Source organism: Saccopteryx leptura, chromosome 11 (assembly GCF_036850995.1).
Source record: "Saccopteryx leptura isolate mSacLep1 chromosome 11, mSacLep1_pri_phased_curated, whole genome shotgun sequence".
Taxonomy (NCBI): domain Eukaryota; kingdom Metazoa; phylum Chordata; class Mammalia; order Chiroptera; family Emballonuridae; genus Saccopteryx; species Saccopteryx leptura.
In genome coordinates this window covers 46,609,063-46,621,902 of record NC_089513.1, presented here as the reverse complement: position 1 = coordinate 46,621,902, position 12,840 = coordinate 46,609,063, and the positions used below count along the sequence as shown (strand labels likewise).

Genomic DNA, 12,840 nt, shown 5'->3' with positions numbered 1-12,840 from the left:
GCTCCCTTTGCTGTGCCTGGTTGTGTGAATCAGGTATCTTCCTTCCTTCTGTAAAGTCACTTGTGTAGCTACAATAAAGAAAAACCCTGGCTGCTTTAATAGTCCAAGAACACCATTATAAAGCCCTTGTATTGGGAATGACATCAGATGAAGTTCAACCCAGCCTTCTGTGTACCTGTTAGTAGGGAAGCAAGAGGACCTAATGACAGCGATGCAGCCAAAAAACTGAAGCAAACAAACCCCTTGCATCAAGTTATATTATACTTATTTGTGTGCATGAGCTCTACTTAATGTGACTGATTTTTAAATATAGTTCTCTTTATGGCATACACTGACTTTGACAACCCAGAGCACGATGTTTCAAGTAGCAGTGCTGTGGATGAGACACATTGCTAATTACTAACCACCGAAATGCTGCTAGTCATCAAAATTTACCTTTGCAGACTTCTCAGAACTCCCCTTCCTTCTGGCATCCATTCTCTAATGAAATACTTTACTAACTGGTACTTAATAATATAATATTGCAATTTTTTTGTCTAACTCTCCTGTGGAGTATGAGTCTCATTTGTAGCCACTTTCACCTCAGAATTTCACAGACTAGCTGCCTCTTATTATATAGTTGGAAGTTGCATAATATCAATGTAAAGAAACAGGCCCTTCATGTATCATGGGATCCAGCTATCATTACTTAAAACTTAATTAGAAGCCGCCTGACCGGGTGGTGGCACAGTGGATAGAGCGTTGGACTGGGATGCGGAAGACCCAGGTTCGAGACCCCGAGGTCGCCAGCTTGAGCGTGGGCTCATCTGGTTTGAGCAAAAGCTCACCAGCTTGAACCCAAGGTAGCTGGCTCGAGCAAGGCCACTCAGTCTGCTGAAGGCCCGCGGTCAAGGCACATATGGGAGAGCAATCAATGAACAATTAAGGTATTGCAATGCGCAACGAAAAACTAATGATTGATGCCTCTCATCTCTCCATTCCTATCTGTCTGTCCCTGTCTATCCCTCTCTCTGACTCTCTCTCTGTCTCTGTAAAAAAAACAAAAACAAAAAAACAACTTAATTAGAAGCCATTTTTGAGGGGAAAGTAGAATAGAAAACCTCGAGGAATTGGGTGTTTTTCTCTGCATCCTAAGCATAATGTCATTGCAGTGATTTTTATGAGAACAATATTTCTCAGGAAGTTGTTGGAATTCTTTGTCTTTTTCTTTGTCTTTATTAAATTTATTGGCGTGACAGTTAATAAAATTATATAGATTGCAAGTGTACATTTCTATGATACATCACCTGTATATTGCATTGTGTGCCCACCACCAAAAGTCGAATCTTCTTCCACCACCATACACTTGAACCCCTCTACCTTTCACTCACCCTGCACCTTTCCCTCTTCTCCAAGGAAGACATACAAATGGCCAAGAGATATGAAAAGATGCTCAACTTCACTAGCTATTAGGGAAATGCAAATCAAAACTACATTGAGATACCACCTCACAATGTTTGCAATGGCTGTTATCAGTAAGACATAGAAAGTGTTGGAGAAACTTCATTGGAATTTTTTCTTTTTAGTGCTCCAAATGATTGATTTTTTGAGGTTTTACAGTTAAAACCTGGTTGCTAAACACTTTAATTTTTTTTAATGCTTTATAGGCCCAGCCTGAAAGGAACAGGTAAAGGTCAAGTGCCACAGGCACCCAAGAAGTGGTGGGAGGTGGGCATGATGCTCGTCCCAGGAACAGGTTGCTGTTGTCATGGCAAAGTGTCCTTTCCTAACTCTCTTGTGCTCTGAGGTACCTCCATGGACAGAATCACAGAATGGTTTATTTCCATTTTCCAAAGGAAGAGATTGAAGCACAAAGCAGACAAATATCTAGTCCCAAACTCAGACTACAAAACTTTTTCCTTTCTTTTTAATGTGTTTGGCTAATTGTTACAAAAAAAGCATCCTGTTTAACAACCGTACACTATTTTAATACTTCTCTTATTTATTTATTTATTTTATTTTATTTTTTTGTATTTTTCTGAAGCTGGAAACGGGGAGAGACAGTCAGACAGACTCCCGCATGCGCCCGACCGGGATCCACCCCGCACGCCCACCAGGGGCGATGCTCTGCCCACCAGGGGGCGATGCTCTGCCCCTCCAGGGGGCGATGCTCTGCCCACTAGGGGGTGATGCTCTGCCCCTCCAGGGCGTTGCTCTGCCGAGACTAGAGCCACTCTAGCGCCTGGGGCAGAGGCCAAGGAGCCATCCCCAGTGCCCGGGCCATCCCTGCTCCAATGGAGCCCTGGCTGCGGGAGGGGAAGAGAGAGACAGAGAGGAAGGAGGGGGGGTGGAGAAGCAAATGGGCGCTTCTCCTATGTGCCCTGGCCGGGAATCGAACCCGGGTCCCCCGCACGCCAGGTCGACGCTCTACCGCTGAGCCAACCGGCCAGGGCCAATACTTCTCTTTTTTAAATCCAAATAACTGGGGTTTCAAACTCTCCTGCCATGGAATCATCTGGGATTAGGGTTGCTAATCTGGCAACCCTTGCTATGGTACGCCAAATGCAAATTCCTGAGCCCTTCCCTAGAACCAGGGACTCATAAACCCCTGAAAGAGAGGAGGAGGAATCTACACTGTCAAGTGCTCTGCAGATGATTCTGACTCAGCATTCACACTAACTAGCCTTTGTGAGCAACACTCATGTAAATGATTCCAAGCTTAGAGGGAGTCTCAGTGTCCACATTGGCTTCATCAGGAAAAATCAGTAGTAATGGCACCAGATTTTTAATTTTGTTGCATTCAGGTCAAATATAGCAAATGCTGTAGCAGTTGCTGAAACAGATGGGAACACCCATTCTATTCTTCCTCACTATAATTCCTGATTTATTTATTTATTTATTTTAAAAGATTTTATTTATTGATTTTTTTTATTTTTTATTTATTCATTTTTTAGAGAGGAGAAGGAGAGACAGAGAGAGAAAGAGAGAGAGAGAAGAGACAGAGAGAGAGAAAGGGGGGAGGAGCTGGAAGCATCAACTCCCATATGTGCCTTGACCAGGCAAGACCAGGGTTTCAAACCGGCAACCTCAGCATTTCCAGGTCGACGCTTTATCCACTGTGCCACCACAGGTCAGGCCAATTCCTGATTTATTAATCCACACTTCCTACCACCCCCATCATCACCATCCGGCCAGCAGAGTGACTTTCAGAGCCTCTCTGGGCACCCAGGTCAGCAGGACTCCACCTCACTTGACTATAGACTGTCTCTATCCATAGTTCAGATTACTCGTTTCTCCATGCTGTTTCTTCCTAGGATTCTCCTGGGTTTCTTCACTTTTTATCCAGAAATAAAGAGCACTTTGTCTTCCAACTCATGCCATCCATCCACAGACCTCAGCTCCATTAGAAGGTTCCTTAAATTCTGCTTCTCAACAAAAACTTTCCCAGGGTAGGTAATAGAATGGAAGGTTACAACAGAAAGTGAAGATATTATTCCTGGATGAAATTTTGTCATTCTGGGTTAAGTTTTAAATCTATCTTATTAGAAAATTTAGAGTTTAGAAAAATGCTAATAGTAAAATCAAATTTTATTTAGTTATTTAGACTCATATAAAAGTGAGGTAAAAATACTAGTTTCTTTTAGTTTGACTTCTGTAATAGACCACAAATAACTTAAAAATTGTTTTCAGCCTGACCAGGCAGTAGCACAGTGGATAGAGCGTCGGACTGGGATGCAGAGTTCCCGGGTTCAAGACCCCGAGATTGCCAGCTTGAGTGCGGGCTCATCTGGTTTGAGGAAAAGCTCACCAGCTTGAACCCTAGGTCGCTGGCTCCAGCCAGGGTTTACTCAGTCTGCTGAAGGCCTGCGGTCAAGGCACATATGAGAAAGCAATCAATGAACAACTAAGATGTTGCAACGCGCAATGAAAAACTAATGATTGATGCTTCTCATCTCTCTCCGTTCCTGTCTGTCTGTCCCTGTCTATCCCTCTCTCTGACTCACTCTCTGTCTCTGTAAAAAAAAAAAAAAAAAAAAAATTGTTTTCAAATCTAAACCAATCCTTTTTGGATGTCATTCTGACCTTAGAAACCTCTATTTAGGCATTCTCACAATTTGGTATGTAAACTCATGTTTAACCAACCTAATATTCATTGGTTGTCTCTTGAGTTTTAAATAAAATTATGATTATAATTTGGACCATTTCACATATTCTTTTCTGTTGTAAAGAATATAGTGTTGCCTTACCAGGCGGTGGCGCAGTGGATAGAGCATCGGACTGGGATGCGGAGGACCCAGGTTCGAGACCTCAAGGTCACCAGCTTGAGCGCGGGCTCATCTGGCTTGAGCAAAGCTCACCAGCTTGGACCCAAGGTCACTGGCTCGAGCAGGGGGTTACTCAGTCTGCTGAAGGCCCACAGTCAAGGCACATATGAGAAAGCAATCAATGAACAACTAAGGTGTTGCAACAAAAAACTAATGATTGATGTTTCTCATCTCTCTCTGTTCCTGTCTGTCTGTCCCTGTCTATCCCTCTCTCTGACTCTCTATCTGTCTTTGTAAAAAAAAAAAAAAATATATATATATATATATATATATATATATATATATATATATATGGTGTTACTTAGCTTGAAGAACACAATATACAGGGTTTAAAGGAAGTAGGTTTGAACCTCAGCAGTACAAGCTTTGTCAATAAGTCACTCAGTCTCTGGAGTCTGTATTCTCATGTAATGAATATAGTATGTATCTCAGAATAATATTGCAAGGATTAAATGAAATAAAGTGTATCAGAACACCCAGTATAGTTCTGAGCTGATGGTTAGAAAATTTTGGTGGTTAGAAAATTTAAATGTTAATCCTAATGACAGGAAACCTTTCTCAACCTTAAAGATAATATTTTGTAGGTCTGTAATTTTCATAAGTTTTTTTGACCTAAAATGACCACATTCCTATAGAGAACTTGGCCCTAAGACATTATAATTTTCCTTTTTTATTCTCATTGCCTTTTTTTTTTTTTTTGATCAGTAAAGGATACTTTATTGACGAACCCCAAGGGCAGCTTTTGCCCTACTGAGTAAGTAGTATGGGTTCATTTGATTGTACATATATTTTTTGCTCCCTTTGCATGCTTCTCAAATCCCAGCCAGTTCAGCTCATGCTCCCCACCCCCCACCCACAGGCGCTTATGATAAAGGAATATAATGTGGTCTCTACCGCCGCATAGCAGCACAATAAAAAACAAACAAACATTGGTTCTGGAGTGAGAGAAATGCATTTGAATAGTTGGCTACTTGTGAATGTGGTATCTTATGAAAATTAACTGAGATAATTTGCATGAAAGAACTCTATAAAAAATAAAAGCATTGTTTTTCCTGTGGTTGAGGATTTATATATGGAAGAGTATACTGCCCACTATATGCCAGGTGTTCCACATACATTATCTTCTCTATAACTCTATGAGGCAGAAGATATTATTCCCATTTTACAGATAGCTAGCGCCAAGCCACAGGACTATTAAGTGGTAGAACATGGTTGTAATCAGATTTATTACTCACCACACTGTCTGTTTTCATTTGAGCAGCAAAGCCATGCTTAGTCCTGCCTGTTGGCTATGCAGGGGAGAGAGGGAAGGACTAAATAAGACAATGAAAGGAAATATTGCTTGTAGGTAGTCAGCAAATAAGGAGCTGAGCAAATGGAGTGCTACAGACTTGATACGGCATATTTCTGCCACTGTCTATGCGACAAAACTCAAAAGGCGGAGAGCTCACAGCACTGAAGAGGGTTTCTTCAGTTGAGAGTTTGTTGGGTGGTGGCAGGGGGGAGGGTTTGCTTTCCTGCAGCCAATTTGAAATGTGGCTCAGCCACATATCCCTTTATCGCCATACTTCCTTTTTCCTTTCTCAAACAAGAAAGAACGGCTTATATTTTTAAAATAAATATTTAAGAATTTTAAATCTTATTGTTATATCTTTTTTTTTTAATTTTTCCAAAGTGAGAAGCAGGAACAGCAGACAGACTACCACATGCGCCCAACTGGGATCCACCCAGCACGCCCAATAGGGGGCGATGCTATGCCCATCTGGGCCATTGCTCTGCTGCAAGCGGAGCCATTCTAGTGTCTGAGGTGGAGGCCTGGGAGCCATCCTCAGCACCCAGGCCAACTTTGCTCCAGTGGAGCCTTGGCTGTGGGAGGTGAAGAGAAAGACAGAGAGGAAGGAGAGGGGGAAGGGTGGAGAGGCAGATGGGCATTTCTCCTGTGTGCCCTGGCCAGGAATAGAACCTGGGAGTTCCACATACTGGGCCAAAGCTCTACCTCTGAGCCAACCAGCCAGGGCCATTATATCATTTTAAAGCTAGAGGAGTGGTAAAGCAAAAACCTTTTTAGAGTTCAGACTTATTGAACTTTTTCAATGTTTTCTACTTGCACACAAGTGAAATCAAAGTTATCACCTGGCCTGAAGGTCCCTTTGACATCAACCCATTGAGATGTAAACTCTTTTCTTCTGTGATAGTGCTGCCTTGCTTATGACCCTGTTTGGATTTGACAAAACAGTGTGAGCATCTCTTAAAGGGAAAGTGGGAGCTAAGTTACTTTTGTTCTTGGTGAGGGGTGATTACTATAATCAAACAACACTGAGGAGGTATGAAGAGAAATTAATTTCACTGGGGAACAAAATTTTTGTTGCATCCACAAAAACACTTGTTCTTACCTAATTCGAGTGTGCTGATCTCAAATCTGACATTAGTTTTTCTCTGTAAGCTACAGTTTTTTTGCAATTCAAGATTTTAGGTTTTCATCTTATTGTAAAATTTTAACATTTAGTTTAACATAATGAAGTAGAATGTCTTCTTGGGCATCATCTTTGTGAAAATATAATAATTTATATAATGCAGTAAATACACTAACACACTAAAAGATATGATTGCATCAGAATTTGTCAACAATTTTGAAATGAAACATATTAAAACACTTATTTTAATCATAAAATTTGCACAAAACTTATTTAAATTCTATTCAGGCAAAAATTTGCATTTGTAGCTCTTGCGTTTGTGTACTTGTTGAAGACAATCTCATTTGATGCTCCAGAAGTAGTCTGCTCGTCACTAACAGCTCCAAGATTTTGGGGAAACTTAACAAGGTGACTGTTCAGGAAGTGAATCTTAACGCTCATGTTACATCCAGTGTTGTGGAAAGCCAACAGCATCCTTTGAACCAGAAGTTTAGTTTTCTGTTTTTTTGTTGCCAAGGGAGTTCTTTGTAACTGCCACAAAAGACTGCCATGATACTTTCTCCTCCTTATTCATCTTTCTGGCAGATTCATCGCATATGAGGGTTCGAATATGAGGTCCATCGAATACACCTGCTTTTATCTTCTTGAAAGACAAGTCAGGAAAAGCAGAAACAATATGTTGAAAGAATTAACTTTCTCTATTCAAAGCCTGAACAAACTGCTTCATTAAGCCAAGTTTGATGTGAAGTGGGGGAAAAATGATCCTGTCTCGATTAACTACAGGTTCATTCACAATATTTTGCATCCCTACTTCCAGAGCTTCACGTTTCGGCCACTCCTTCTGTGTCCAGTGTTTCTCCCGAGCTCAGCTGTCCCACCAACACAGAAAGCAAGGATACTTCGTGAAACCTCTCTGTTGTCCTAACAGGATATTTACCATTTTAAGATCCACACAAATGATCCAGTTATGCTCCTCATACTTCAGAAAGTCGAGGAAAATTTTTATGTCATTCTTACTAAGTCATTCAATTCGGGCTGGCTAAACTGCTGAGGGGTTAATGACTGCTTGGCATCAGAAGAAGACCCTTCAGATTCTACAACCATTTCCTCATGCATCTTATCAAAATACACTTGATCACCATGTTCATTTTCTTTGTCTTTAGAAGAAATAAAACCATTGAAACCTGGAACCAGGAGTGTCTCAGAGTGTGGGATGATAGGTCGTATTGCTGAAGGAATATTAGGATATGCCATTTTTTCTTGCCGATGCCCTTTGTATGGATCAGAGAGAAATAACAGTCACTGCTGTGGTCCTTAGGTTCACGCCAAACCATGGGAATACCAAAAGGCATTCCTTTGCATTTTCCTTTTGTCCAGTTATGAAGCATTTTCTCACAATTATGACACACAATATGATGAGCCCAATTCTTGTCTTGATCGCCAACAGGAACTTGAAAATAGGCAATATATGCACGTGTCACAAATGATGAAATATTGCACCTTTGACGTTGAATCGTGTAACAGACACATATATAACAGAAGATGTCAATACTATTCTTACATTTACGCCTACTTGAAGAAGCCATGATTCAATCTTAAAACAAAATAAGAGGGTGTTTTATCAGATAATAATTTTTTAGATTTAAAAACAACTACAATTATGTAAAAGTGATGTTTGTAAACATTAATTGCCTTGTGGTTATGTTCAATCCAAGAGTCGTTGCCCTTTAACTCCAATTTAAAAACCAATGCATGCCATTAACTGTAACAAAAAGAAATTAAAATTGCATAAAAACTAGAGCATACACCAAAAAACAGATTTCAGATTTGGAACCAGTAATGCAGAAATATATAGAAACAGTTCTAAAACCTCATGCAACAGAAAATGAAAAAAGAAATTGTTCCCCAGTGTTTTCAAAGGTAGAAATTATAAGGAAAGGTTCTCATTATACCTCAGTTTAGGACTATTTACATTATCAAAATCATTCTTGTCTATCTGCTTACCTGCTACTGATAAGGGGGTCTCTACATACATTTGTAAAATTTCAGAATGATTGATGGCTTGTACACCTGAAAATGTTAATTGGAAGGCCATTTGATCTAATATGACATGTGTCAGTGCCCATGTCTTCTTATAGGACTTTCAATAAGTAATCATTTATATTTTACATCAGTGTTATTAGACTTAGCAATATGGATATGTTAGTGAATAAAACTGGCAAACAATATTGGAAATTATTAAACTTATTTAACATAATTCCCTAACCACCACCACCCCCTCCCCCCCAAAAGAAAACAAAACAACTAATCTCAGCTTACTCTACATGAAAATAAAAACTTTTCTTCCACATTTTCTTAAGCATCTAAATGGTATTTGAGTTTAAGCTTTGCAAGATGGAAATGATACCAGAGCCTAATGTTTTGCTTCTTTCTGTTTTGGCAATTCATACCCAAAGGTGTTACATATTTTCTTTGTAAATGATGCAACAATGTAGAAGAAAAATCACATGCAGTTGGAGAGATCTGAGTTTTTCTGGCTGGTATTTAAAGTAGCAGTTGTGCACAAGGTGGTACAATTCAAATAATTTGTATAACAAATTTTAACGTCATTACAGGCCTTGAAGATGTCAGGAAGATTAAAAGGGAAAAAAGGCTGGTTTGTGAATTTTGGTCCTGAACACAGTATATATTCCAGAACCATTTTTAGGTGCCTGTTCTTCTAGGCCTCACTACTTCAAACACTAAAACTTAAAGGTGGACTTTAAAAAAAAATAATTATACTTAAGTACCTGATGGTCTAATGAAGACAATTTCTTAATGTGTCAAAATGAGTTCTTTGTATTTTATTTGACTCTTTTGTTGCCTTCAGCTAATCTGCTTTAGAGTTCTGAAATTCGGGCACTTTACAATGCAGGCTCAAGCAAAGGCTTTCGTTTGGAATGCTGCCTTTTGTTTACCAGCTTTCCCAGACCTTCATAGCTTCCTTTGGTCATCTGGTGTCTTTACTAATGTGATTGGTCCTTCTGGGCTCCGCAGGTAGCCATGAGCCTTTATAAGTGGGATTTACAATGGGCCTCACCACCCTGGCTGCTAATGAAGGGAGGCATAGACATTTTTGTTTGTTTGTTTTTTCAGTCTGTCTTCCAAAAGAGTGAAGGGAAATTGTTTGCTAGGGTTGCTAATTCTCCTTGCTTGCCGTGTACTTAATTTTTACAATTGATTTACTAACTGTGGTGCAAAAAAATACAAATATTTTTTTTGTTTAGGAGTCAGAATGTGTCACCTGCCAGCCCTTCATGCCAATCACTAGGATTGTTTATTATTGAACCTGGAAAGAACAAAGTAGGGTCTCTGTTTAACCTCAACCAATGGGCATTTTACCTTCATCTGTTTTTTGTCTTTCAGGAGATTTTTGGCCAATTTGGTTGTTCTAACAAAAGAAAGTCTATGCCTGGGAACCTTGGACGCTAGCACCAGCCCTGCTACTTTGTCCTGTAATCTTCAGTAAGTCACTTACACTCTATGATTTCTCATCTGAAAGAAAAAAAAAAAAAAAGGAAAGTGTTACCAAGATATATACGAGATCCAAGATGACGGTCCGTATTCTTCCAGCTTTCAGATCTTATTACCACCAAGGCGAACTGCGGTGCCCTTTCATTTGACTTTTGAGTAAACCTACCATGGAAAAAACAAAGTTGAGTCTGACAAAATGTTTTAACCAACAGTCAAAGTAATAATTAAATATACAGTGTTTGTATCATCGTTTTTTAATTGATATGCTTTGTAGATGATAACTCAGTTTTATAGAGAATTATGTGCCCATTTCCCAATAATGGAGCAGGGAGCCCAGGTTTTAATTGCTCTTTAGAAGGCAGTAGTTCTCACTTGTGGTTTAGAGGTCTTCCAGAGGTCATGGACTCTATGGATTTTAGAATGAGAAGGGACAGCAGCAATTGTCATATCCAATCACTTGAGTTTTACTAACAAGGACTCAGAAGGCCCCAAAATGCTCAGTAGTTCATCCATGGTAACAGAGCCCATACAGCTGCTGGTGAGTCCCAAACCCCAAGGACAGAATGGCCCCTGGCAGGGCAGTGCAGCCTCAAGTTCCTCTTAATGGAAAGCAGGGTGAAAGATTCGAGGAGGGATTGTTTATTCCAAGTCTGAGGCTTCAAAATCACTGCTTGACAGTATTAGACAGTTGGTTAATTTCTACATTTTAGCTTCCAGTTTAATCGCACAAATGTTTAAGGAGGACACGGGGTGTGAGAGGACCTTGAACGGAAATGCTGCTCTGAGGAAAGAGCGCAGAGCTACAGTTTCTGCCCCTTGGAGACTCCCAGTTTCACCTGGAGATAAAACAAGTGTACACATAGTGCTGTGGCAGTTTCTGGGAATAAAAATGATTTAAAAGACTCGTTTTTCAAAGTCTTAAAGGACTTTTTGAGGATTTCAAAGTCCAAAGGGAGATGGACTTACATGGAACCCAGTAGGTGAAGTGTTCATTAGCAGGTCCAAGGTAAGTGCAGCATGCTCTGGGAAGTCATAGGCAAGGGCTTAAATCAGACTGGGAGGTAAGAACTAGTGAAATAATAAAATCCTGGCAGGTTGTCCTATTCTTGAGTTAGCGAGTGCAACTGGAGAATATCACTATAAATTCATTGTCCCTAGCCCTAAATACAACTTAATTGTATTTGTACTGTTCTTGGCTGAATCCCTCTCCTTTTCCTCTGATCAGTTATTCCAAATCTGCTCCCTCCTCTTCAAGCCGGTACCCACTGCCCTTTTCACAGCAGGGTGCTCCTCTCATTTATAGAAGTCCCTAAAGAGTCACAGTGATTGCCTTGAATTCAGCTGGCCTCTAACAGCTAGTGGTGCCCCATGCTTTATCTTCAACCCTGCCTCCCCCTCAACTTCGGATCTCTCTGTGAAGTTGCTGCTGGGTGTGTTCGTTTGGATATGTCACAGCCATCTCAAAATCAGTAGATCTGAGACCGGAATACGTCGCTTTCCATTCAGAACCCATCTTCCTCCTCCGAGTGCTCTTAATCTGAAAATGTGCCACTGTTCTCTCCAGTGAGCATTTTAGAAAAACCATCTGGCTAGAACGTGCCAAAGGCAGAAAGAGTGTCCATTTAGGAAGCTGCAATAATCCAAACCGCTTGTACTCCTTGTCGTAGTACTTAACACATTATATGTAATTGCATGAGACATAACATAGGCATAGTCAAGTGATTATAAACATGCTTTGGGCCCTGGCCGGTTGGCTCAGTGGTAGAGCGTCGGCCTGGCGTGCTGAAGTCCCGGGTTCAATTCCCAGCCAGGGCACACAGGAGAGGTGCCCATCTGCTTCTCCACCCCTCCCCCTCTCCTTCTTCTCTGTCTCTCTCTTCCCCTCCTGCAGCCAAGGTTCCACTGGAGCAAAAGATGGCCCGGGCGCTGAGGATGGCTCTGTGGCCTCTGCCTCAGGCACTAGAGTGGCTCTGGTCGGGACAGAGCGACGCCCCGGAGGGGCAGAGCATCGCCCCCTGGTGAGCGTGCCGGGTGGATCCCGGTCGGGCGCATGCAGGAGTCTGTCTGACTGCCTCCCCGTTTCCAACTTCAGAAAAATACAAAAACAAACAAACAAACAAACAAAACAAAAACATGCTTTGAAGTAAAGATGGTTCTGTGTCTAATTCCTGGGATCACCACTTATCAGCTAGTTAGCTGTGTGACCGAGCAAATTATTGAACTTTCTAAGACCTCACCTGCAAAATCAGGATAATAATTATATCATACTTATATCATAGGGTGTTCTGAGGATTAAATGAGATATAACATTTGAAGTTTTTAGCCATGGTATCCCAAACAAAGATCTTTCAGGGCAAAGACCGTTTCTTGCTTGTTCGCCATTGTATCTGCAGGACCTGGCACAGAGGAGGCACTCGATAAGTATTTGCTGAATGAATGCGTAGGTAACGGCACGCTAACTGTGGGGGGAGAGAAAAGCAATGCATAGTAGAGACCTAGGCTTCATCGTGAATTACTTGCCCATGTCATCAGTCACCAATTACTAATGACCCCCGTCCAGCCTGCCACCAGAGGAATCTTCAAATCTGAACTGGGAACATGTCATTCCT

At 41.0% G+C, this 12,840-nt stretch overlaps 1 protein-coding gene across 2 annotated transcripts in view; it reads left to right on the top strand.

Moving 5' to 3' along the window:
- The window catches only part of GREB1L (GREB1 like retinoic acid receptor coactivator), a 365,704-nt gene that overhangs the window by 181,314 nt on the left and 171,550 nt on the right, over positions 1-12,840 (top strand). For both annotated transcript variants that reach the window (XM_066353134.1, XM_066353132.1), the window contains exon 2: positions 10,124-10,222. The gene's annotated coding sequence lies outside the window, so the exon portion shown is untranslated. The remainder of the gene's footprint in view (positions 1-10,123; positions 10,223-12,840) is intronic.